At 47.4% G+C, this 24,590-nt stretch overlaps 1 long non-coding RNA gene across 1 annotated transcript; it reads left to right on the forward strand.

Moving 5' to 3' along the window:
• The first annotated feature begins 21,330 nt into the window (after positions 1-21,330).
• LOC147359960 (uncharacterized) lies at positions 21,331-24,248 on the forward strand. The gene is made up of 2 exons (XR_015138824.1): positions 21,331-22,218; positions 22,506-24,248. It is a non-coding gene; the product is annotated as an uncharacterized LOC147359960 (long non-coding RNA).
• Positions 24,249-24,590: the final 342 nt, after the last annotated feature.

Genomic DNA, 24,590 nt, shown 5'->3' on the forward strand with positions numbered 1-24,590 from the left:
CTTGAAGCAGATTGATTCAACTGGGAAGAAAGTCTTGCCACAACTGAGGGGTTTAGAGGAAAATAACAAATTGCTTCTCAGAACTGGCGAGGAGGAGCTTTTAAGTCAAGAACACATACGGCAAAGTACACAGAGTGGAGCGGCAGGGTGAAATGTTTTTTTCTTCTGTTTCTTCAGGGAATTGTGTTTACCACATGCACTGGTCCCATGGATTGGAAGCATATTTTACCCTATCTGTAAATAGAGTCTTTAAGATTCCTGAAATATTTTTGAGTTTCCTACAGAATTTTACCCTCGATTGATTATGCCTTGGGGACTGAGTTTCAACCTTAGAAAGCTCGCACATGTGGTGAAATCCATCGTTGTATATTTAAAATAGTACCTTGCTCAGTCACTTCAGTCATGACTCTTCAACTTGAAGAAGTCCGACTCTTCAACCCCATGGACTGCAGCCTGCCAGGCTCCTCTGTCCATGGGATTATCCTGGCAAGAGTACTGGAGTGGGTGGCCATTTCCTCCTCTGGGGGATCTTCCCGACCCAGGGATCAAACCCGTGTCTCCTGCAGCTCCAGTATTGGCAGGCGGATTCTTTACCACTGAGCCACCTGGATAGTACCTTGACTACTTATAAAGTGAGGTCTCCTGAAGAAAACTAACTCACTACTTGCACTCTAGCCAGGACGTTTGAAAATTCAAAGAAACATATCTTTGAGGACAGGGATGTATCAATGCAGTTTGCCTAAAATGTTCTAGCGTGCAATGGTGTGCAATTATTTACGTGTATCCTCAAACATTAAAACAAAGTCACACTCAGAGGAAGGGACTTATTTTGGCTTTGGTATCAAGCATGGTTTTAAAATACAGTTTCACGTTCTAGAGAAATCTTACTTTATCAGGACTTCTGAAGAAAAGACCGGCCTTAAAAAAGAAAACCCCAAGCTCTGTTTTTCTAAGTGTCTCTTTCTGAAGATTAACCAGCAGAATTACAGATGGAATGCTTGATAGGAAGGGGAAAAAAACGTAATCAGTGCAAAACACCTGTTCTGAGCTGGGCTGTGAGGTTTGGGTGTGGTTTCTTTTTCATTGTATACTTCTTCTCCTCCTTTTTGGAAACATTCTGCCCCAAAATTGGATCAGGCAGTTCCTCAAAAAGTTAAATATAGAATTACTGTATGACCCAGCAGTTCTAGTCCTAGATGGAACCCCAACGACTTGGAAACAGGAACTCGGGCAGGAGCGTGTGCTCCCGTGTTCACTGCAGTACTGATCTCAAGAGCCAAATGGTGGAAGCAACCTCAGGGCCCACCAACAGGCAAGCAAATAAACACGACGTGGCATAAAGGCACAAGACGTGTCACTCAGCATCAAGAGAGAGTGAAGATCGGACACGTGCTGCAATGTGGGTGACCCTCGTAAACACCAAGTGAAGGAGAGCAGGCAGAAATGCAAATATGGTCTGAGTCCATTTATAGGAAATACTAGAACTGTCAAATTCACAGAAACGGAAGCAGTTCCAGGAGTAGCAGCCCCTGTACAAGGTGCTACGGGGATAGGAATTTATTACTTAGTGGATGCAGTGTTTCTGTTTGGAGTGATTTTGGAAATAGATAGTGATGATGTTGCACAGTGTTGTCAAAGTGATTAATATAACTGAACTGTACACTTAAAAACGGTTAAAATGGCTAACTTGGTGATATTATGTATACATAACCATAATTTAAGATGTTTTTACAAAGGCACTACAGGGGCTTCCCAAGTGGCCCAGTGGGAAAGAATCCACCTGCCAACGCAGGCACACGGGTCGGATCCCTGGTCCAGGAAGATCCCACCTGCCTGGGAGCAACTAGGCGTGTGTGCCGTAACTACGGAGCCCCCGTGCCACAGAGGCCGTGCGCCAAGGCAGGAGGAGCCAGTGCAACGAGCGCGTGGCGCTCGTCCTCTGAACTAGAGAAAGCCTGCACAGCAACGAAGACCCAGCTCAGCCAAAAATAAATGAATAAAAACACTTTTTAAAAAGACACTATAAAAAACCGAATCTGACATAATTCTACGTAAAAACACGGGTGCTCCCATACGACGGACGTACTTCATCTTGCTTCCACTCATCCTTGGGTTCTGTGAGTCTCAGACCCTAAAACTTTGTTCTTTAGTGTTGGCATTCTTTCCGCAGACACGCTCTTTAGTCGAGAAGCTCAGCCTGAGGAATCCGGCTCCTCCTGCTTGGTGTAAACGTGTTGAGTCACCTCTGCTGGGACAGTTGTGGCGCTGGTTCCCCGGGAGAGCCAGTTCCACTGTGCGTGCTCCGGAAACACGGGGACAGGCTTGTAGGTGACAGCAGAGGTCAGGGCTGAGGGCCTGGGCCCTGAGCCAGGCTGCCTGGCTTTGTGACCTTAGACAAGTGCCTGAACCTCTCTGGGCCGCACTTTCCTGGCCTAAAAGGAAGGCAGATCACAGCCACCAGCTCACAGGGCTGTTTTGGGGATCACGTGAGTCAGTATGTGAACGCTGCCCAGCACACAGTCACAGGTGGCGATCTGGGTAAAAGGCCCTATTTGTAGCTTCACCTGTGACTTAGAATGATTCGAGGGTCGTTTAAAGAATACATGTCTGTTACATTATTGCTGGAATGCATATACATGTAATATGTGTATTGTGTCATTGCTGGAACACTACTCAGCAGTGAAAAGGGATTGCACCACCACCAACTTGGATGGATCTCAAGAACCATATTCTGAATCCTGTTGTGTTGGGTGAAAAGTCAGTGCTGAAAGGTCATACTGTATGCTTCCATTTACACAATATTCTAAGAATAACCAAGCCGTGAGGATGGCAGGTAGGTTCATGGTTGCTAGGAGTTAGGCTGGCTGAGCAGGACGGGAGGGAGAACGCCTGAAAGGAGTACTGTAAGGGACATCCTTGGCGTGATGGAGCAGCGCTGTGTCTTGCTGGCAGTGGCAGTCACACATGCGACAAAGGGGCCTAAACTCTGCGTGCACACGTTGTCCCACTGTTGTTGCCTGACTTTGACGTGGCCCTTTAGTTATGGATGGGGAACAAGGGGAAACTGGAGCAAGGGGACTCAGGGCCTCTTTTTGCAACTTCCTATGAAACTAGTTATTTCAAAATAAAAGTTAAAAAAAAAATGTTCGAAGTAAGAACAACTCAGTAGATACTGAGCCCCATAAGAAGAGGACTAGGGGACTTCCCCGGTGGTCCAGTGGCTGAAACGCTATGCTTCCAGTGCGTGGGGCTCGGGTTCGATCCCTGGTCGGGGAACTAGATCCCACACGCCGAGAGTTTGCATGCCACAGCTGGGGATCCTGCAGGCCACAGCTAAGACCCGGCTCAGCTAAATAAACAAAAGGACTAGACAAGTGTGCTGCTCCAAACTTAATTTTAAAATGATTATATTTTCAGTGTGTGGGTTTCTTAAGAGTCAAACCGTAACGAGGAGGAGACTGGAAGAAAACAGGACAAATTCTTGGGAGGCCGGCGAGATTTGACTTTTCAGGTGCTACATTCTGCGATTCTCCACGGGAGTTTATTTTTGTTGTTCGCTTGTTTGTTTACTTATTTAAGTTCCTCATGGGGACATATTCTGAAGAGAGGTTTCTACATGTGCAGCCTTACTTTTTATGCCCATTTCTTGTAGCGATTCTCAATCCGAATGTAAGGAAAGGGAACTAAAATTTATCAGGCATTCACAGATGCCAGGGGCTTCCCTGGTGGCTCAGATGGTAAAGAATCTGCCCACAATGCTGGAGACCTGGGTTCGATCCCTGGGCTGGGAAGAGCCCCTGGAGAAGGGAATGACAACCCACTCCAGTATTTTCACCTGGGAAATCCCACGGACAGAGGAGCCTGGCAGGTACAGCCCCCGGAGTCCAAAAGAGTTGGACACGATGACGTGGTGCCTCTTTAACCACAGATGCCAGTGGTTTTGCATATATTATATCCTTTATTATCCCCATTTGAAACATAAGAAAACTGAGATTCGGGGAGCTGGTTAATTATCCAGAGACAGGGGCTTGCCTGACGAACCAGTGGTTAAGATCCCGTGCTCCCACTGCGGGGACAAATGAGATGGGGGTGCCTGCTCAACTTTGAAGCCCGGCTTCTCTTTATCCCCTGTTTTCACCCACATTCCTGACCACAGTGACTGCTGTCACCACCGCCATGTGGGGCCTGGGATCCTTAACTCAGGAAGCTTGATTCTGCAAACTTCAGCGTGCATTAAAAACCCTGGGTGAAGATACAAATTCTTGGGCCACATCAGAGTCCATCCCCCCTAGTTGAAGCAGGGACAGGTACCCTCATTTGTAACAGATGCTCTCAGGGATGCAGGGTTGGCCCTCTCTTAGTCTGCCCTGGAGGACCACTGGCCCAGACTCTCAGGACTCTGCCATCAGAAAATTCTGGAATTCCCAAGTATTGAGGGGAGTCCGCTAAGGTGACCAACTATCCCAGTTTGTTCAGGATTGAAGGGTCTCCCCAGATGTGGAAATTTCAGTGCAAAAGCTAGGAAAATGCCAGACCAGTCAGAACCAGCTGGTCACCCTGTGAGTTCAAGAGGCAGCTCACAGACCAGGCTTGCTCCTTGATGTACAGAAATGTCGGTACTTCAGGTCACAGTCTGGTCACTCCCCCAAGTTAGCGTGGCTGAGCAGAGTGAAATTCCCCACCCAGGAGTATCACTAGGGCATTGACGTCTCATGTTTCAGAGCTGGCTGAACGGACCAGCTAGAACCAAATGAAGTATATTTTCTATCACACTCATAAGAAAGAAGAATGATCGGCATCTGAGAGTCCTTATACCCCTGTAGTTAAGAATTCAGGCCTTGGGATCTTTTTTTGGTCAGGTTGGTCTTCCTTCCGGTGAGGGCGTTCTCCAGTTTCAGAGAGACGGGGCCACTCTCTAGCTGCGGTGCTCACGCTTCGCATCGCAGTGGCTTCTCTGGTCTCAGAGCACAGGCTGTAGAACTTGGGCTCCAGTAGTTGCCCCACAGGCGTTGTGTGGGATCTTCCCCAGACCAGGGGCTGAACCTGTGCCCCCTGCACTGGCAAGCGGATTCTTAGCCACTAGACCACCAGGGAGGTCCAGTCGTGTCCTCCAGAGGATATTCATTTCATTTCTGAAAACTCTTCCTATAGATCTTGAATTCCTTACCTCCCTCTTTTGCATCTACGTATTGCTTGCATTTCTCACTAAAATCTGTATTTATTAAAAGAAACAGTAACCCACTCTAGCTAGCTTTGGTTGAAAGGTCGCATTTCTGAAAGGGTGCAGATAAGGCAGTCCAGAACTACAGGTCTGACTTGGCCTCAGGAAGGACCAGGACTAGGAAGCGGAAGCCACAGGGAGCCGAGGAAATAGAGTCTCTCCACTCTGTCTCTCTCTGCACATCTTCATGCTCCTCTTCCTTGTAGACTGGCTCCATCTACAGAAAATGCAGGTACCCAGGTCTCCCTGTTTGACATATTTCAGTGTTCACTGTGGAGACTGCATCTCTTTCAGTGTGTGTGTGTGTGTGTGTGTGTGCTCAGTCATGTCCGACTCTTTGTGATCCCATGGAATGCAGCCCACCAGGCTCCTCTGTCCATGGAACTTTCCAGGCAATGCTGGAGTAGGTGCCATTTCTGACTCCAGGGGATCTCCCAACCCAGGGGTTGAACCCGGATCTCTTGCATCTCCCGCACTGGCAGGTGAATCCTTTACCACTGTGCCACCTGGGAAGCCCATCTCTGAAAAACAGTTCCAGATTCTCAGAGAAGACCTGAATTTGCCCAGCCTGGGTCAAGTCTTGCCCCTGATTTACTCAAAGGTAGTTGGAAGAGCATGGTCGTTTAGTTCAATCCAGGTGGCTGGGACCCGACCCCAAAGCAGAGGGTGGAGGGACGGCGGTGAAGGAGCCGCCGTGAGCTGGCTGCACCATGACGCGTCGCTGAGCTTGAGCTTTCCCACCATCACTCTTTCCACGCGCCACCGTCAGAACAAGACACTGCCAGCTGCCTGGGTGCCCATCACAGCTCTGCTGCTTCCTCGCCGTGTGACTTGGAGCAGGTCACCGAGCCTCAGTTTCCTCATCTGAGTGGTGAGTGTTGTGAATGTTGCACTAAGTTGACTGGCCTAAAATTCTTAAAGCCCTGATTGTCACAGGACTTCCCTGGTTGGTGCTCCAGTAGCTAAGACTGCATGACCCCAGTGCAGGCACCCAGGTTCCATCCCTGATTAGGGAACTAGATCCCTCATATCGCAGTAAAGACCCAGCTCAGCCAAATAAATATTGAAAAAAACACCTCTGATTGTCACATAGCAAGGACATCAAAGAATACTTAGCCATTATACTAAGAGCCTTTATTGTTTTTAAATCTTCCCTGTGGACCAGAGAAGAATATTACCACTGCTTATTTTTAAATAGTGTTCTGCTTTAAATATAATGTCTAAGAGAAAACACTTTGTCGCTGCTATAAATGGAAATCAATACCATATTCCATAAAAAGAAAGTAACTGTTTAAGAAAATGCACAAAAATAAAATGCTTAAATTCTGGCCATATCGTGTTGCCTGCTGAAGGCTCTGAAGAGCCGATGACCTGCTCTTTCTTGGTTCCAAAGGGAGATTTGCAAGTATTAGCGAGGTGTTAAAGACATATTAGCGTCACACTGAGCCTGTCTTCTCTGAGTAATCATAAGGATGGACCAGACAATGGAAAGAGCAGTGTGCTCTCACGTCGGGATTCTTTGTGATTAATGCCTTTTCCCTGGATCACTGAAATCCTCTCCCAGACCACAAACAGGGAGACACTTTGTTGCATCATCAAATCTCCATTCACATTACAACAATCGGGTTTTGTTCAGCAGGGCTCGCCGCTTCCCTCACCGGCCCTCCCAGCGTCTCCACCGGTCTGGCGGCGGGCTCTCGGACACGCTGTGTGTCGTCCGAGTCAACCGGTTCTCAAGAACTAATGCGCCATCGGAAACCGGGGCAATCACTTTGGAAAGCCGCCGCCAGTTCCTCTAAAGGATAAACCTGGAGTTACTGCCCAAGATGACTGAAAGCAGATGTTCATCAGCCCAGAAACGGAAATTAGCCTAGTGTCCATCAACAGATGAGTGGATAAATGAAACGGAATATTTGGCAATGAAAAGGGATAAAGTATGGATACATATTGGGCTTCCCTGGTAGCTCGGCTGGTAAAAAATCTGCCTGCAATGCAGGAGACCCCGGTTCAATTCCTGGGTCAGGAAGCTCTCCTGGAGAAGGGATAGGCTACCCACTCCAGTATACTTGGGCTTCCGTGGTGGCTCAGACGGTAAAGAATCCACCTCAGGAGACCTGGGTTCCATCCCTGGGTTGAGAAGATCCCCGGAGAAGGGAAAGGCTCCCCACATCAGTATTCTGGCCTGGAGAATGTCACAGACAGAGGAGCCTGGCAGGCTGCAGTAGTCCATGGACATGGCTGAGTGACTTTAAAAAAAAAAAGGACACGTATTCCAACACAGATGGATCTTGAAAACGTGAAGTCAAGTAAAAGAAGCCAATCCCAATGGGTCACATGTTTGAGAGGTGCGTGCACACTCAGTGGCTCAGTCCTCTCCAATTCTTTGAGACTCTATGGGCTGTAGCCCGCCAGGCTCCTCTGTTCATGGGATTTTTCAGGCAAGAATGCTGGAGTTAGTTGCCATTTCCTTCTCCAAGGGATCTTCTTGAACCAGGGATTGAAGCTGCATCTCCTGTGCCTCCTGCATTGACAGGTGGAGTCTTTAACACTGAGCCCCTGGGAAGCCCTTTAAAAATGCAGAATAGTCAAGTCCATAGAGAGAGACTTGACTACTAGAGGGAGGTAGGACTGGGGGGAATTGAGGAATGAGTGCTAATGAGGAAGGGGTTTCTTTTTGAGATAATGAAAATGTTTTGGATTTAGTGGTGACGGTTGCACAATTCTGTGAATAAACTAAATGCTACTGAACCGTATATTTGAATAGGTGAGTTGTACGGTATGTGAATTATATCTCAAGAAAGCTATTTTAAAAATAGCTGACATGCCCAGGGAGGAGTTGGATGACCAATACTACACCTCATAGAATGTGTAGTTGACTGTTGCCCTGCCCATTCCATTGACTCATGAGCCAGGCTGCCCATCACCACACGATTCTGTTTATAAGACAAGGATTCTGCCTGTAGCAACACATTTGAATACGTTGAAATCTTTATCCAGGAGAATGGTCACCATGATGCTTAGTTTGATTAGTCTTTATTATTCAGAGTGGCTGGGGCCAGTCCATTTAATCAGTTCAGTTCAGTCTCTCAGGCATGTCCAACTCTTTGCGACCCCATGAATCGTAGCACGCCAGGCCTCCCTGTCCATCACCATCTCAAATTCACGTCCATCGAGTCTGTGATGCCATCCAGCCATCTCATCCTCAGTTGTCCCCTTCTCCTCCTGCCCCCAATCTCTCCCAGCATCAGAGTCTTTTCCAGTGAGTCAACTCTTCACATGAGGTGGCCAAAGTACTGGAGTTTCAGCTTTAGCATCATTCCTTCCAAAGAACACCCAGGACCGATCTCCTTTAGAATGGACCGGTTGGTTCTCCTTGCAGTCCAAGGGACTCTCAAGAGTCTTCTCCAACACCACAGTTCAAAAGCATCAATTCTTCGGCACTCAGCTTTCTTCACAGTCCAACTCTCACATCCATACATGACCACAGGAAAAACCATAGCCTTGACTAGACGGACCTTTGTTGGCAAAGTAATGTCTCTGCTTTTGAATATGCTATCTAGGTTGGTCAGAACTTTCCTTCCAAGGAGTAAGCGTCTTTTAACTTCATGGCTGCAATCACCATCTGCAGTGATTTTGGAGCCCAGAAAAATAAAGTCTGACACTGTTTCCACTGTTTCCCCATCTATTTCCCATGAAGTGATGGGACCAGATGCCATGATCTTCGTTTTCTGAATGTTGAGCTGTAAGCCAACTTTTTCACTCTCCACTTTCACTTTCATCAAGAGGCTTTTGAGTTCCTCTTCACTTTCTGCCATAAGGGTGGTATCATCTGCATATCTGAGGTTATTGATATTTCTCCTGGCAATCTTGATTCCAGCTTGTGCTTCTTCCAGCCCAGCGTTTCTCATGATGTACTCTGCATAGAAGTTAAATAAGCAGGGTGACAATATACAGCCTTGACGTACTCCTTTTCCTATTTGGAACCAGTCTGTTGTTCCATGTCCATTTAATAAACCTATTTAAATAAAAAAATTGATTTTTTTGAGCACCTACTAAGTGCCAAGCAGTGTCCTAGGATCTGGAGAGACAGTGGTGAAGGAGACTGAAAAGGACACAGCCCTATTGGAGGAGGCACCCGGGCAAGAGAGACCGCCAAAAACCAGTTCCCAAGGACAGTCAAGAAAGGTCGTTTCAGGCAATGACACGCTTGAGCCTGTGGCAATAAAACAGCATGACAGGAGAAAGGACCAGAGGAGGGAGAGTCTTCACGCGAGTCCACTCGAGTGAGGAGGAGACGCCAGCCCTGGGGAACATGACCAGAAGTGTGCTCCCGGTGGACAGCGGCGACTGCGAAGGCCCCGTGGCAGGCAGAGGCCTGCCCGACAGAGGCGGAGGGGCAAGGCTGGTGCATCGTTATCACACGACGCTCCGTGCTGTGACCAGGAGCAACGCAGAGCGGAAAGGGTTGCCGGGAGGTGGGGTGCCCGTCACAGAGGTTCCGGGCCTGGGAGCGGCGTTGATGCAGCCAGTGGGAGCTGCTGGAGAGGGTGTGAACACGCAGCGGCAGGGTCCGATTCGCTTTTTGAGAGGATCAATGACTCCTGCAGAGAATGGACTGCGGGAAGGCAAGTGCAGGGCCGAGAGGCCTGTCAGGACGCCAGAGCCGCTGTCTGGCCTGTTTTGTGCTGTCTTATCTCAGAAACAAGACGGAGGGCCTCCACGTGTTGTTAAAATTGTCCAAGTATTTACAAGCCTAATTTGTTTGAACAAAAATGTAGAGGGGTGAGTTGGAACACAGAGAGCTCCAATGCTTAAATTTATCTGCTCACGTACATAGTCTTAATCTCAACCGGCCGGAACGCCTGGTGGATGGACGGCATTGTTCACCAGGCTGCAGCATCCTGCAGGTGACAGCTGACACCACAGTGTGGTGTCTTTCTGTACGAGCACAGACGTCAGCTGGGCTGAGTGATGACTAAAGATTTAAAGGTTAGATTAAGGGAGATCATATATATATATAAAAATTTTAAATTTATTTTAAATAAATAAACACTATTTATTAGTGTTTATAAGTGAATGAAAGATGATGTTTATTCGGTGTATTTGCAAGTAATGAAGGATGATATACTAATTATAAATTAAAATTTAATAAAATGATAAACAATTTGTATATTGTACATTTATCTATAATATAGTCATTGTATATTAAATACTGATATATATGAAATGTATGTGTGTATATGCATATTTTTTCGTACCATATATATAGAAATGTATCAGTTTGCAATTGCCACACGTGAGTCTTGCCAAATAAAAATCATTTATTTCCATTCAAACTCATTTAGGCTAACAATTCAAACTTGACCATCAGCACAGCCCTGTTCAACTAGGAACAGGGTTTCTGTCACCCAGCTCATTCCGGTCACTTCTACGGCCTGCAATACATCTCCAAGTGTATCTAATGGGTTCATTAAAACAGCACTTTTCCCCCTTTGGGTTTAATAATACTTTGTGGATATTGAAAAGCTCTATTATTCTCTTCTTCCCTCTAGGCATTCACAGACCAGCTTAATTCTGTGTAAATGGACAGATTTGAGGGTACTTCATGGGGTACGTATTCTGCATGTTAGAGATAGCAAAGAACGCCTGGGCCCACGTCCTTGTAGACGGTTCCTTTTCCAAGGCTTTACCCCACGGCCAGTCAGCTGCCGAATCCTGAGTTCTCTCTATGGCGCCCTGGGGATGCTTCTGCCTGTCCTACCGTCTCTGACTTTGCGTTTTCATGGCCTCTTTACGTAGCACCTGGACAGCATCTCGTCTCCAGACTCTGCTGCTTCCCCGGCCAGAAGCATTCATGAGTCAGCCTTGACAGTTCCTTCCTCCTCATCCTCCTTGTCCAAACCATTGACAAGTCCTACCAATTTTCTAAATATTTATTTATTTGGTCTTGTGGCACACGGGATGTTCAGTCTTCCTTGCGCCATGCAGGATCTTTAGTGGAGGCATTCAAGATCTTTTTTTTTTTAAAGCTGTGTCATGTGGGATCTAGTTCCCTGACCAGGGATCAAACCTGGGTCCCCTACACTGGGAGTGTGGAGTCTTCACCACTGGGCCACCAGCGAAGTCCCAGCCCTACCAGTTTTGCTGCCTAGAAATCTCGTGTCTCCCACTGACCCCCGTCCAGCCCATCCTCCTAGACTGGACCATTGCAGGCACCTCCGAACCGGCCCCTGCATCCGCTCTTATCCTTGAACACCCATCCTCCGCTCCCACCGCACGTGACACAGCTGTAAGGCCACACAACTGGGGTCACATTTAAATGACATCTTTCCCTCCCAGGCTTCCCTGGTGGCTCACTGGTAAAGAATCTGCCTGCCAAAGCAGGAGACTCAGAGGACACGGGTTCGATCCCTGGGCAGGGAAGACCCCCTGGAGTAGGAAATGGCACCCCACTCCCGTATTCTTGTTGGGAAATCCCATGAACAGAGGAACCTGGAGGGCTATAGTCTGCGGGGTCACAAAGAGCCGGACTCGACTGAGAGACCGAGCATGCGTCCACACGCATTCACTCTCCTCCCCCAGGCTGTAAGTTCCCTGAGGACAGAGACCACATCACTTGTCCATTTTTTAATCTTATTTGTGTGTTTATTTTGGCTCGCCGGGTCTGGGTTGCTCCCCTCCAGCCTTCCCTAGTTGCGGCTCGAGCTGCAGAGCTTCTCTCGCTGTGGAGCACAGGCTTTAGGCACGTGGGTTTCAGAAGCGGCAGCACAGGCACTCAGGTTGCAGACCCCGGGCCCTGGAGCCCTGAGTCTCGGGCTTCGTTGCTTCACAGCATGTGGGATCTTCCTGGGGCAGGGACCGAGCTGGTGTCCCCTGCGTTGGCAGGCGGATCTTTAACCATTGAGCCACAAGGGAAATCAGGATATCCATTTCTGAGAAACAAATTGTCCCCAGACAAAGCTGCTAAAAGCAGCGGTGATTTCTGCAGTTAGTATCACAGTGGCTCAGGAATCTGGGTGTGGTTTAAAGAATGCCTCAGTTCCAGGTACAATTAACGCGTAGGGTGGGGGACTTCCCTGTCGGCCCAGTGGCTAAGACTCTGCACTCCCGATGCAGGGGTGTGAGTTTGATTCCTGGTCAGGGAACTAGATCCCTTCACGCCACAACGAAGAGTTTGAATGCTGCAGCTAAGGCTCCCACATGCCGTAGCAAAGACTGAAGGTCTCGAGTACTGTCACCAAGACCTGCACAGCCAAATGAATAATTTTTAAGTTACATAGCACGTGTGTGGGGGAGGTTTAGTCAAGTCAGTTGTGTCTGACTCTTTCTGACCCTATGGACTGTAGCCCTCCAGGCTCCTCTGTCCGTGGGATTCTCCAGGCAAGAATACAGGAGTGGATTGCCATGTCCTACTCCAGGGGCTCTTCCCGACCCAGGGATCGAACCCAGGTCTCCTGCACTGGCAGGTGGATTCCCCACCACACGTGCTGCCTGGGAAGCCCACAGCGCAGCTATGCTAACCATGGAAAACGTAAGCCAAGTGCAGGCTGGGGCTGCGGCCTGACGGAAGGTGTCCACCGGGGAAGGGTGTGTGGCTGCCGGCAGAACTCGGCGCCTGGTGGCTGCAGGACTGTGGCACCACGTGGGTCTCTGGCTGTTGACTGGACGCCTTGCTGAGCTCCCGCCAAGTGGGCCCCTTCACAGGGCAGCTCACAACACGGCAACCGACCCTCTCAGGGCAAGTGAGCTGTGAGACAGAGCAACAGCGGGCAGATGGCACAGACGTCACAACCTTTGTGTAACCAAGCTTTGAAATGACACCCCCTTACTTCTGTCATATTCTTTCATTAGAACTGAGTCACTGGCTTCAGCCCACACCCAGGGGCGTGAATACCAGGGGGTGGGGACCACGGGAGCCGTCTCAGAGGTCGCCTGCCCCGGAGCCTAGCTCTGTTTTGACTCACCATTATTTCCCCAAACTATTTGACCATGTGGCTGGTCCACAGTAAATAAACAGTCCATAGTAAACCCCCAAGTGATTCTACCTAAAATGCCGACTGAATCACAGCACACCCGTGTTCAAAAACCTTCAGTGGACTCCTGATTCCCAAACTATAGAGTTCTGACCCTTCATAACCCTCTTATGCTGCTGCTGCTGCTAAGTCGCTTCAGTCGTGTCCGACTCTGTGCGATCTCATAGACGCCAGCCCACCAGGCTCCACCGTCCCTGGGATTCTCCAGGCAAGAACTCTGGAGTAGGTTGCCATTTCCTTCTCCAACAATCCTCTTATAAACCACCTTTTATCTCAGAAACGACTTGCCACTGTCTACAGGCATCAACAGGGCTTCCTGGGAGGCGCCAGTGGTGAAGGGCCCGCCTCCAGTGCAGGAGATTTGAGGCTGGGGTTTGATCCCTGGGTCAGGAAGATCCCCTGGAGGAGGGCACGGCAACCCACTCCAGAATTCTTGCCTGGAGAATCCCATGGACAGAGGAGCCTGGTGGGCTACAGTCTACGGTATGGCAGAAGAGTGGGACGTGACTTATCAAGTGAACAACAACAGAGCTTACTGCAGTAATCACTTCACAATATACTAATATGTAAGACATGTCAGTATGCTATACACCTTAACCTTATACAGTGCTGTATATCAATTTCAATAACTGTGAAAAAAGATAAATGTATGCATGTGTTACGGGGGCCTGGAGAGAGAGGAATTGGTGGAGTAGTCACCACCATCATGAAAACCGGTGGGGGACTCCTAGGGCCTTGGAAATACCCTGCATGACACTGAAATGGTGAATATACGCCCTTACATATTTGTCCAAACCCATAGGACGTACAGTACCCACTGTGGACTCTGGGCTTTGGGTGGCGATGATGCATCAGCGTAGGTCCATCAGTCGCAACAAACGCCCCCTCGAGTGTGGGATGCTAACAGCGGGGGAGGCTGTGCTCGGGGTGGGGGCACCAATATTTAGGAAGACTTTGTACCTTCTGTTCAGTTTTGCAATGAACCTAAAGCTAAGCTCAAAAATAAAAATAAAATGTATTTCTTCATAATGAATTCGTCAACTTTTAAGAATAATTTCAACCACTGAGCAGAACACATGAGCTTAATAAGTCAGCCACCTGTTTCTGAATGTATTTTACACAGATCTTCTCATTTAATCCCCATAATGTCATTAGTGAAGTGAAAGTCGCTCAGTTGTGTCCGACTCTTTGCAACCCCATGGACTATACAGTCCATGGAATTCTCTAGGCCAGAACACTGGAGTGGGTGGCCGTTCCCTTCTCCAGGGGATCTTCCCAACCCAGGGATGGAACCCAGGTCTCCTGCACTGCAGGTGGATTCTTTACCAGCTGAGCCACAAGGGAAGCCCGGCTTAATGTCGTTAGGCAGGTCACTATTATCTACATTTTCAGGAATGAAAACCTGAGCGGTAGAAAAGAAAGTATTCTACACATGGCCATGTGACTCGTTACGGGTAGAGCAGAACCCAGAGACAGTGTAACCTCAGAGCCTAAACAGAATCAAACCAAAGACATCACACTTTCAGTTTCCTTCTCAGAGGAGGGAGGAGATACAAGTCCAGCAAGGTTGCAGGCCCTGTGAGTGCCTTAGTGGTTTTTCTTCTCAACTCAACCAGACAGGGCTCCTAGATGCGTGCAGGCTGTAAGTGACCTTGCTTTGCAGCCAGCTGGATGTGGTTTTATATCCAGCACCGCCATTTAGTGGCTCCGCATCCTTGAGCAAGTTGTTTAACCTCTCTGGGCATTTCTCATGGATGATGCAAGGATAATGGTATTACTCCTTTGAATGGTTGTGAGGATTAAATGAAATGATCCATTTAATGCTCTTAGCACAGGACCTCAGTAGCTGGTAAAAATAAAGTGGTAATCTTCCAGACGGGGTTTTCATCCACTCAGTGTCCACAGTTGCCGGTCACAGAGCCCAGTACCCGGGTGTTTAAAAACATACTTTGGAATTTATTTCGGTTTCCAGTCTGCAAGTTGTATTTCATGCAATCAAGCTCAATTGTAGTATTAAGAAATATGTTTTTTAAATGCCGTGTGTTACTGTTTTTAATGAATTTCTCATGAAAGGGTGCCATCTCATACTCGAAATTGTGTAGTAAACAGCACATACATATCCTACAACAATGAGAAAGCAGTTGATTTCTTTTAGAAGAAAGAAAGAGGGTGAAAGAGAGAGTGAGGGAGGAAGGAAAGGAAAAAAAAAAGACAGGCCACAAAGTTTCCCCACAGAAGACAAAATATCTCACAAATCAGTATAATGAGAAAGGTCCAAAGGCCATAGGCAGTAGTATGGAATAACAGGTATAATTTCAGTTCTAATATTACAATAATATGGTTTTTCAAAGAACTCTTTCCTTTTTAATCAAATAGTTACGGGAACAGTATACCGTTGGCACAGAAAACCATAAAAAGTATTTTATTAGAGAAAACTAATTAAGAAATGTAGTACACATTTCTCTTAGCATTTCAACGTACCAGAGACTTTCTTTTTTTTTTTTTTTTAGTCAAAAATAGACTTTCAGTTCTCTTTTGAGTTAGCGATCCAAATTGTGCTCAAAGAACCACAGTTGAACGAGGCACAGATCTCCAGGCAGCGAGCTGGGGAGTGCACTGGGAGGAAGGCAAAGCTGAAATTCGAGTTTCCGAATCGCTGCTCCACCGCCCGCCCCCTCCCAGACCGGGCCGGGAATCAGGCCCAGACGCAGCGGCTTCCTCCCCGGCCACCTGCGTCCAGCTGTGGGGACCGCAGGCGGCTCCTCTGCTCCGCCGGTCTCCCCGCAGTCACCAGCAGCTGGAGCCACGAACTGCAGCCTCACCCCAGCCTGCAATTCAGCATGGTCCAGGCCCATTATGATGGAGAGTTGGATTTGGATGCACTCAGGAGATGAATTAAGATCAATCAGAACTTCCTGAACTCCCACTAGAACACTGAAGATAACAACTTAGTATTTACAGAAGGAAGATATCTGCTCGGCTGGGTCAGGTCCCCAGAGACGCAATTTTCTGTGTGTTTAAAACAGATGAGGAATTTATACAAATAGGCAAGATTCTAGACTCATTACGCTAATAAGGCTCACTCATTACTAAGTAACATTAGACATTTCAAGGACTGACTGCATTTACAACATACTTCTCTGTAAAATGGGGGTAAAACTAGAACTGATCACACTGGGACACTGTGGGGGTGAAATGAATGAATACTTGCCCTGTAATTATCATCAGCAAATGTTGAGTCTTCCAGGGTCTTTCTTAGGGTGCCACAGCGTCTAATAAGGGCCAGTGCAAAGTGAAAATGTGAGCTCCTTTTTCAAAAATTACTAAGAATTTCAAGATGGTGACAGCAGAGCATTAAGGCGAGTGCGGGACTCTTCTGAGCCTGGGGCCCAGACGCAGGCCTGTGAAGCCCGCCCTGTGTCTAATAATGAGAACGCCAAGGCCGTGGTGCTCACTCAAATCGTGGGCGAGGCCAAAACACCAACGCCCCTGCTCAGTACCAGGCACAAGTTGCAGTCTCTGAGCCCCTGCGATAAACCTTGGGGATTATGCTGCAAGATCAAGGATCCTTCGCTCGGGAGGCTTCGACATTCATAAATAAGCTCCGGGAACGTGTCTGAGACGAGCGGAGGCTCTGGCTTTACTGTAACCCCGAAACTGTGCCTCAAATGCTGCGTTTGTGCATCCTCTCCAGAAGACAACAGCCACAGGGAATCCTGAATCGAGTCCACAGAGAACAAAGCATGGGAACATGCTTCACATCCCTGAAATCTTTGTGTCCCCAGCTCTTGGCAGAGTGTCCGGTGTTTAAGGGACCATCGGTAAATGCCAACCGGCAAAGCTGGGGAGAAGGAATGAGTGAGTGGGTCCAGGAACAAGGAGCATGAATATGAGGTCGCTCCTGTTCAAACCCCAACATCACTGTCACAGGCTGTGTGACCATACGTGTGTGAGTCACTGACAGAGTTAAGCCTCTCTTCATCTGTAAAAGGAGAGTATTAACCAGTACCTCCCCGCCTAAGCTGCTCTGGGGGTTAAGTGAGCTCAGCACTGAGTCTCCATCTGTTACTGATCACTGTATCTCCTCTCAGCCCTCACTTTCTTCTTCTGTTCAATTTGTTGTAACTTCAAGCCAATCTGGAAAAGAAAGATTAACCTTCCCAGCTCTTAAATTATATGGTATGGCCTGTAGCACATCAGTTTATAAAGAAACAAGCAATTTTTAAAAATTAACTTTTTTTTCCTTAATTCTTCCAGAAGGATAGAAATTAGCCATTGATTTTCACTTTCTATTTTATACCTTTCTGCATTGTCTGCATTTTATTTTAAGGTCAGCAAATATTACTTCTGCAAATAAAGCCAAATAAAGATGCATGTTTTCTAGGTCCATGGATCTCACAGTGTGGTTCCCAGACCAGCAGCATCACCTTTAATGCAAGTGTAAGAACAAACTCCGGCGCCAAGAGGATGAGGGAGGCCCTAAAGGACAAGAGATTCTAGCAAAGTTCACGCCATCAACCTGAGCTCACTGCTACTCAGCCATTGTCTTCATGTGGGGAGTTGCCTGACTTTCTCATTTTTCTAGGGGACATCTTTATTTCACTTATTTATTAATTTTTGGCCGCACCTCGAAGCGTGCGGGATCTTCGTTCCCCGATCACAGACCAAACCCACACGGCCTACAGTGGAAGCAGTCTTAACCACTGGACTGCCAAGAAATTCCTGGGATACGTGAATGTGCAAGCAATCTGCCTCCTTCTAAAAACCTTTAAATACTCCACGAACCAAACGCAACGTGCCTGCAAGTGCCTTCTGGCCTCGGGTCACTGCTTTGCAGCCTTAAATTCTAGGACAGGGACGCTGCTGTCCTTCCTGCTCTGCTCAATCCAAAGCTGTTACCCGGCAGACATGACGTGACGGTCGCGCTCCTTCCTCCACGAGCTCACACATCCACTTTCTCCCTCGACCCCACTGTCACCTGGTTGACAGATACCAGTATCCTCCCATTTTACAGATCAGAAAACTGAGGCTTCCAAGCTCTACCTAGTCTGCCCAAGGCCACACAGCCCATATACGACGACGGTCAGGACTCCTCCTTCAGGCGGGTGAATCTGTCCACGTCCTTCACCGCTACACCGGGCAATAACATCGGCTAGTCCTCCTGACAACTGAGGCCTTCTCAATCTTCTTTCACAATCAGCTCTAGGCCTACTTAACAGCCCTTTCTAGGTCTTATCTGTCCATCTCAGCAAAGCACCTTCCCTTATCACCTGACGCTTCAGTCGCTTAAGTGTGGTTGACTGCCTCTGCCAAGCTGTGTGCGAGCTGGGGGCAGAGTCACGATGCCCTCTGTCCTCAAGTGCCACGGCAGTGAGCCAGCAACCAGGTGAGGAGCCGCTCGGGACACTTGCCATTGGTTGGTTACAACCATCCACGCAGACTGTCTTCACTGCCGGCTGGAGGGTGACAAAGGCCTTTTCCTATTCTGTTTGTTGCCACCGGTTGTCTACTCTGAACGTGCTGCACATTTCTAATCCAAAAGAGGTGGCAAGGAGCCCCCGGGCAGGAGGCTGGCCCGGCCCAGAGGAGCAGAGGCCCCGGGCGGTGGTCCCTGCTCGGGGCAGCCAGGCCTTCACTGGGGGCTGTGCACCAGCCTGCCTGCAGCGGGGCCACCGCCTCCGGGGGCCACCGGGGGTCCTCAGCGTCTCCCTCCTGAGCCCCAGAAAATGTAGAAACACTGCAGACACTCCCCATTCCAGGCAAAGGCTCGGTCTGTGCGAGGCGCCTTCCACCTGCAGCAGAAGGGGTCGGAGCCCAGGAGCGCCCAGGCGCCGAGCGCAGCCCGCATGGGCTGCGTGCCTCCCTGCGCCTGTCCGCTGCCCGCAGTGTAGGGCCCGGACAGACGGGTCTTCTCCACGAGAGAAAAGGATGGGAGAGGAGGAAGGGCCGGAAGGAAGGGGTAGTGGCTGAGATCGGATACGGGGTATGGTCCTTACCTCATAATGCTCTGTTCCCCTTCTCCAGGCTCCCAAAAATTAAATTGTAAAAAATGGGAACTATTACAACTTACAGAACTTGCAAGACTTACCTCTGAAGAGGCATGATAGCAGAAGAGTTAGGAATCCAGGCTGCACTACACCCGCAAGTGCTGGTATTGCTATTACTACTATTACCGCTGCTGCTGCTAAGTCGCTTCAGTCGAGTCCAACTCTGTGCGACCTCGTAGACGGCAGCCCACCAGGCTCCCCTGCCCCTGGGATTCTCCAGGCAAGAACACTGGAGTGGGTTGCCATTTCCTTCTCCAAAACATGAAAGTGGAAAGTGAAAGTGAAAGTGAAGTTGTGTCCGACTCTTTTCGACCCCATGGACTGCAGCCTACCAGGCTCCTCCGTCCATGGGATTTTCCAGGCAAGAGTACTGGAGTGGGGTGCCATCGCCTTCTCCGGTCCCTGGGACTAACAAGTGTCTATTTTTTGGATAAATTTTCCTTTTCTTTTTTTACACAAAACCAACAGCTACTCCCTGTAACCAATATAGTCTTATTCCTCGAAGCTAAAGTTTATTATACTTTTCAGAAAATATTTTTTCCACAAGGGCAGAACATAACCTCCATGTAACTGTAAAAGTGTTTATCTTGGTAGGAATTGAGTCCAGCTTCCAAACACTGTGTTTTCTAAAGCGTATGAACATTTTCCAAGTACATGGATTTAGAGGCAAGCCATTCTGTTTTAAGTTATTACCAATCACACAAAAGCCAAATCATCAAAACAAAAGCTATAGAAATGATTTTAAGCAAAACCGTGACCACCTACTGAACAGCTTCTGACACCTGTCATGAACCAGAGCTGAATGTTGCTCCGTATACATCATCTGCTTTAATTGTGGCAATGACTAAATGGAATAAATTATTATTACACCCATTTTACAGGTGACAGGATGAAGGTACAAAGCAAGTGCTTAATTAATTTGTCCAGGGCCTTAAGCAGTAGAAAGACCAGCCCAGCAACTGAGCACTTCACTTTTCCTTCAAAATTATTATCTTGCATGAAATCACAGTAGCTTCGAGTCATGAACAATTCCTGGAAATGTGTTGACAAACAAAAGTTAACTCTCTCCCCATATTCCTGATTTTTTTCCCCCACCTTGTGTATATTTCTGGTTTAAAAATAGCATTCTTTTGGAACTTCCCCGGTGGTCCAGTGGTTAAGACTCCCTAACCAGTGCAAAGGGCTTAGTTTCGATCCCTGGTCCACCTACCCAGAAAAGATTTCCAAAAAAATTATTCTACGTCAACATAATAATCCCAGGATGATTATCAAAATCATGAAACTACCATTGATACAGTACACATGATTTAATCTACAAACCTTACTCAGATCCGACCTATTGACCAATGTGTGTCTTTTATAAGAAAAACGTTACAATCTGATCCAGGATCCAATTCTCATGTTGTACTCAGTTTTTCTTTAAAAGCACAATCTGTACTATTTATGTGACACATAAAAGAAAAAAGCTGTGGTTGGCTGTGAATGTTGCGTCTCTCCTTCCTTAAGATGTGCGGTTTGTCTGTCCTCTGCACGCTGTCCTCTAGAGCCTGAGCCATAGGTGACTTACAGAGAAAAATTCCACACACATTCCCTAAATAATCAGTATCCCATCACTTCCCAGTTAGAACATCTCGATTTGTTTCTTTGTAATAGTCTTCCATCTATTTCCCTGTGTTCTGCATTATCATCTGCTAAAAATATTCCAACGTGTTATTTCTTTAGTTCGTGGTGCCAAGACCTTGATATATCCCTTCGCTCTCACTTCAGGAATTTCCCAAATAAATCATGAAATGGAGGACAACTGAAGTTAAGCACCCACCCCTGGAGTCTAGAAAGAAGTGGCCTCGATAAACATCAGCTTCTGTGTCCCGTTTTCCCTTCCTGTCCGAATCCTATCATTTCTCTTTATAAAAAATACAGGGCCCTTAATAAAAGCACCTGGTGAAACCCTGATTTATTTTTGTCTCTTAAGGAGTTAGCTATCAGATGTTCTCAGGATTGCTGTCCCTGGCCTGCCAGCACTAGCCAATTAGTCCTTCCAAGAGCCTTCATTCACCTCTTTCAGAGCCAGCCCCTGCCTTTCACTTGGGGAAGCCTTCGGTCAAAAAGGGCCTTTGAGTGTGTGGCCGGGGAGGTGTCACTCAGCTCCTGGCCTTCCTGAAGCAAAGGAGAAGCAACAGCCACACAGGCTGCCGTAAACTCCCAAGTCCGCCCTGACCAAGACTGAAGCCAGCCCCGAACCACCAACAGTCCCGGACACAGCCTTCGTGTGTCGAAGCGTGGCTGCTGCTTGAGAATTTCCAGGTAAACAATTCTTTGAAAACGGCCTGCAGTCAGGGAGGGACTCAGAACGACTGTCCGTTTTTTGAGCTTGGCATATGATTTTTTGTTTCCTTCTTCAAAATGAACATTTAAATCGCTCTCTCTGCCAGTTGTATTGTAAGTACTATAATGAGCACTAATTTAAACAATGTAGCCATAACTAAACCAGATTATCTATCTGGATTTAATCTGGTGAGAACAAAGAAATCCATTCAGTTTGCCCTGAAATCCAATTTAATACATAAACATGAATGGGCAAAGTCAACATCCTTGGTGACTTTAATGTAATCATTTGATTTTTAAAGTACAATATGCCAGAGGAAGGTAAACGTCTGAACCATTACAAAGGCCACAGAGTCCCACTTGCTACTACTATTTCCCGCTCAGGGGCCTTCCTAATTCAGGAGAAGCCTGGCGAGCTGCTGCGCTGGAAGTATTCATCGGAAATTGCTTTGTGCATCACAGCTGTTTGTGTATCCGACACCCTCCCAGAAGCAAGGTCCTCCAAACTGGTTTATTTCATCAGGATAGAAATATAAACCGTGTTCAATAAAAATACAGCCTGGCATCCACAATGCCAAACTTCCAATAGCAGGTAATGTTAGGATTAAAATCAAAGAGCGTGATTAGAGCATCTGTGTTCCTAGCTCTTAAAGGAATCAGGAACTAGGGAAAAAACGCTAGTCTGTTAAAAAGATATTCTTGTCTCTTCTTCACTTGATGTTTTTCTGCTTTGATACAACTCAAGTGTAGCTTTCTTTTTCCTTTTAATATTGCAATCCAAGTTTCAGAGTTATTATTATTTTGTTAACATCCAATATGTTTGAGCTTTCTATGCCACCTTGGCTTTTGTTTAACGCTATTAATTATATTCTTGTTCAGTCTGCTATAAGCTGCCCCTGTCAGCAGAGATTCAAGGAAGATTTCAAAGAGCAGCATATTTATCAAAGGAGAAAAAAAATGAAGAAAATAAAGACAGCGCTGGAGCATATTGGATATATAAACTGCTCTTTCTGAAAAGATAAATGATTTGGTAATGAATAGATCCTTTAGGCCATAAAAAATCCATTTATTTTCTTTTGAATTTGAATAGGAGAGATTTGCATTTTTCCAGAGCAGTTACACTTAAATTAAAATGCAGCGCATGAGGCTAGCATACAATCAAACTAAATAATAACCGAGACATACTGTATTATTCATAAAAACAAAATTAATAGTTTGGGTAAAGGAAGCATTATGGTAGGAAAAAAAATGTACATTGACACCAACACCTACTGTTGGAGAAAATAAAGGGGATTTACAGTACCTGCGAATTGGTTATAGAAGTTTGGCATTTATTCTCAGTTATTCGGGGGGGGGGGAACGGGCGATGTGTTTATCTTGTATGTAATGGCTATGTAAAAAGCCTCTGCTTTTCTGATGGCAAAGTGGGAAGAGCGTTTCTCTATTTTTTATGTCTCATTATATCACAGGAAGAAGCTAGTTTTTTGCTCAAAGCAGAGTAGAATCGAGGGGCTTTTTTCACCTCCTCAAAATACATATTTCGAGTAAGGGTCCTGCTGGGCTCAGAGGGACAGCCGGGACTGGCCGAGAAGCGAGCGCCGGCAGCGGCCCTGCGTCCCCGGCGTGTCCGCCCTCCGCCCCCCGCCCCCGCCCCACGTGCGGGGAGAGAGGACCCGGGGCCTCCGATTGCCATCAGCCTGCGGGGAGAGCTTGCGGAGAGGCGAGTCTCTCCAGAGAGCTGTCCCTGCCAGGCCGGGGCAGACAAAGGACACCAAAATACAGGGTATCACGGAAGGCGCACGAACAGCAAGTTCTTAAAAACTGCGAGGAGAGAGACCTAGTCAGCTTGCCTGAATTTCAAGCATAATCTCAGATAAGAAGATCTCCAAGGTACATAGTCCAAACTTTACAAAAAAAAAAGGTGTGGCAAAATCCAGATGCCTGCGGGGCCACGCAGGTGGGGCGCTGCGCCGGCGCGGGGTGGGGCCGGGCCGTGGGGGGCGGCGGGGCCTCGCGCCCCGCCCCCCATTGTCTGCGGCCGGAGCTTCGCCCGGGATGGCTTGAGCTCGCCTTCTGTCCCGAAAAGCCAGACCTCTAGGTTTCTACGTAAAAGCTTACTTTAGAAATGGTGGCCATTATTTTAAAATATTTAAATACCACCTGAACCGAAAATACTTAAAAAAAAAAGCCCTGCGTGTGGCGCTTGGGCACCACTTTGCTGCCTCTGTTTATGGAGAATGTGAAAGTTCAGAAGATTGCTCAGAGCGTGTACTTAACACCCATCGGTTACCTATGAACAGTTGCTGAACAACTCAGGCTGATTAAATAGACTCTGATGGATAGGAAGGACACGACTTTTTAACTGTGCCTATGACGTGTAGTCATTCAGCTATGTTTTTAAATTGAGCACTTACTACATTCCAGGAAATAGGCGTTGTTTGAAATGCCCTTGTCTAAAGGGAAATCCATCTTTAGAAACCCATTGGGGAACTTCCCTGGCGGTCCAGTGGTTAAGATTCCACTGCACAGACTGAGGTTCAGTTCCTGGTGGGGGAACTGAGAGCCCACATGCCTTTAGGTGAAGCAAAAACTAAATAAAACCCATTCATTCTTCAAGACTTACTGGGTCAATAATTCCAAGAATGTTTCATAAAGCAAGTTACAAATGTCTCAGAGGGTAAAGCGTCTGCCTGCAAGTGGAAGACCTGGGTTCGATCCCTGGGTCAGGAAGATCCCCTGGAGAAGGAAATGGCAACCCACTCCAGTATTCTTGCCTGGAGGATCCCATGGACAGAGAAGCCTGGGGGCAGGCTACAGTCCATGGGGTGGCAAAGAGTAGGACAAAACTGAGCGGCTTCACTTTCACTTTCAAAGGCAGTGTCCTCCCTTAAGTGATCAGCTTGTCTATGGTACATTAAGTAACTAAATCTTGGATTTGCATAGATTATCTACTTAAAGAGAATC

The sequence above is a fragment of the Bos grunniens genome, chromosome 13, assembly GCF_055505025.1.
Source record: "Bos grunniens cultivar Pamir isolate PY7600 chromosome 13, Bosgru_T2T1.0, whole genome shotgun sequence".
Taxonomy (NCBI): Eukaryota; Metazoa; Chordata; class Mammalia; order Artiodactyla; family Bovidae; genus Bos; species Bos grunniens.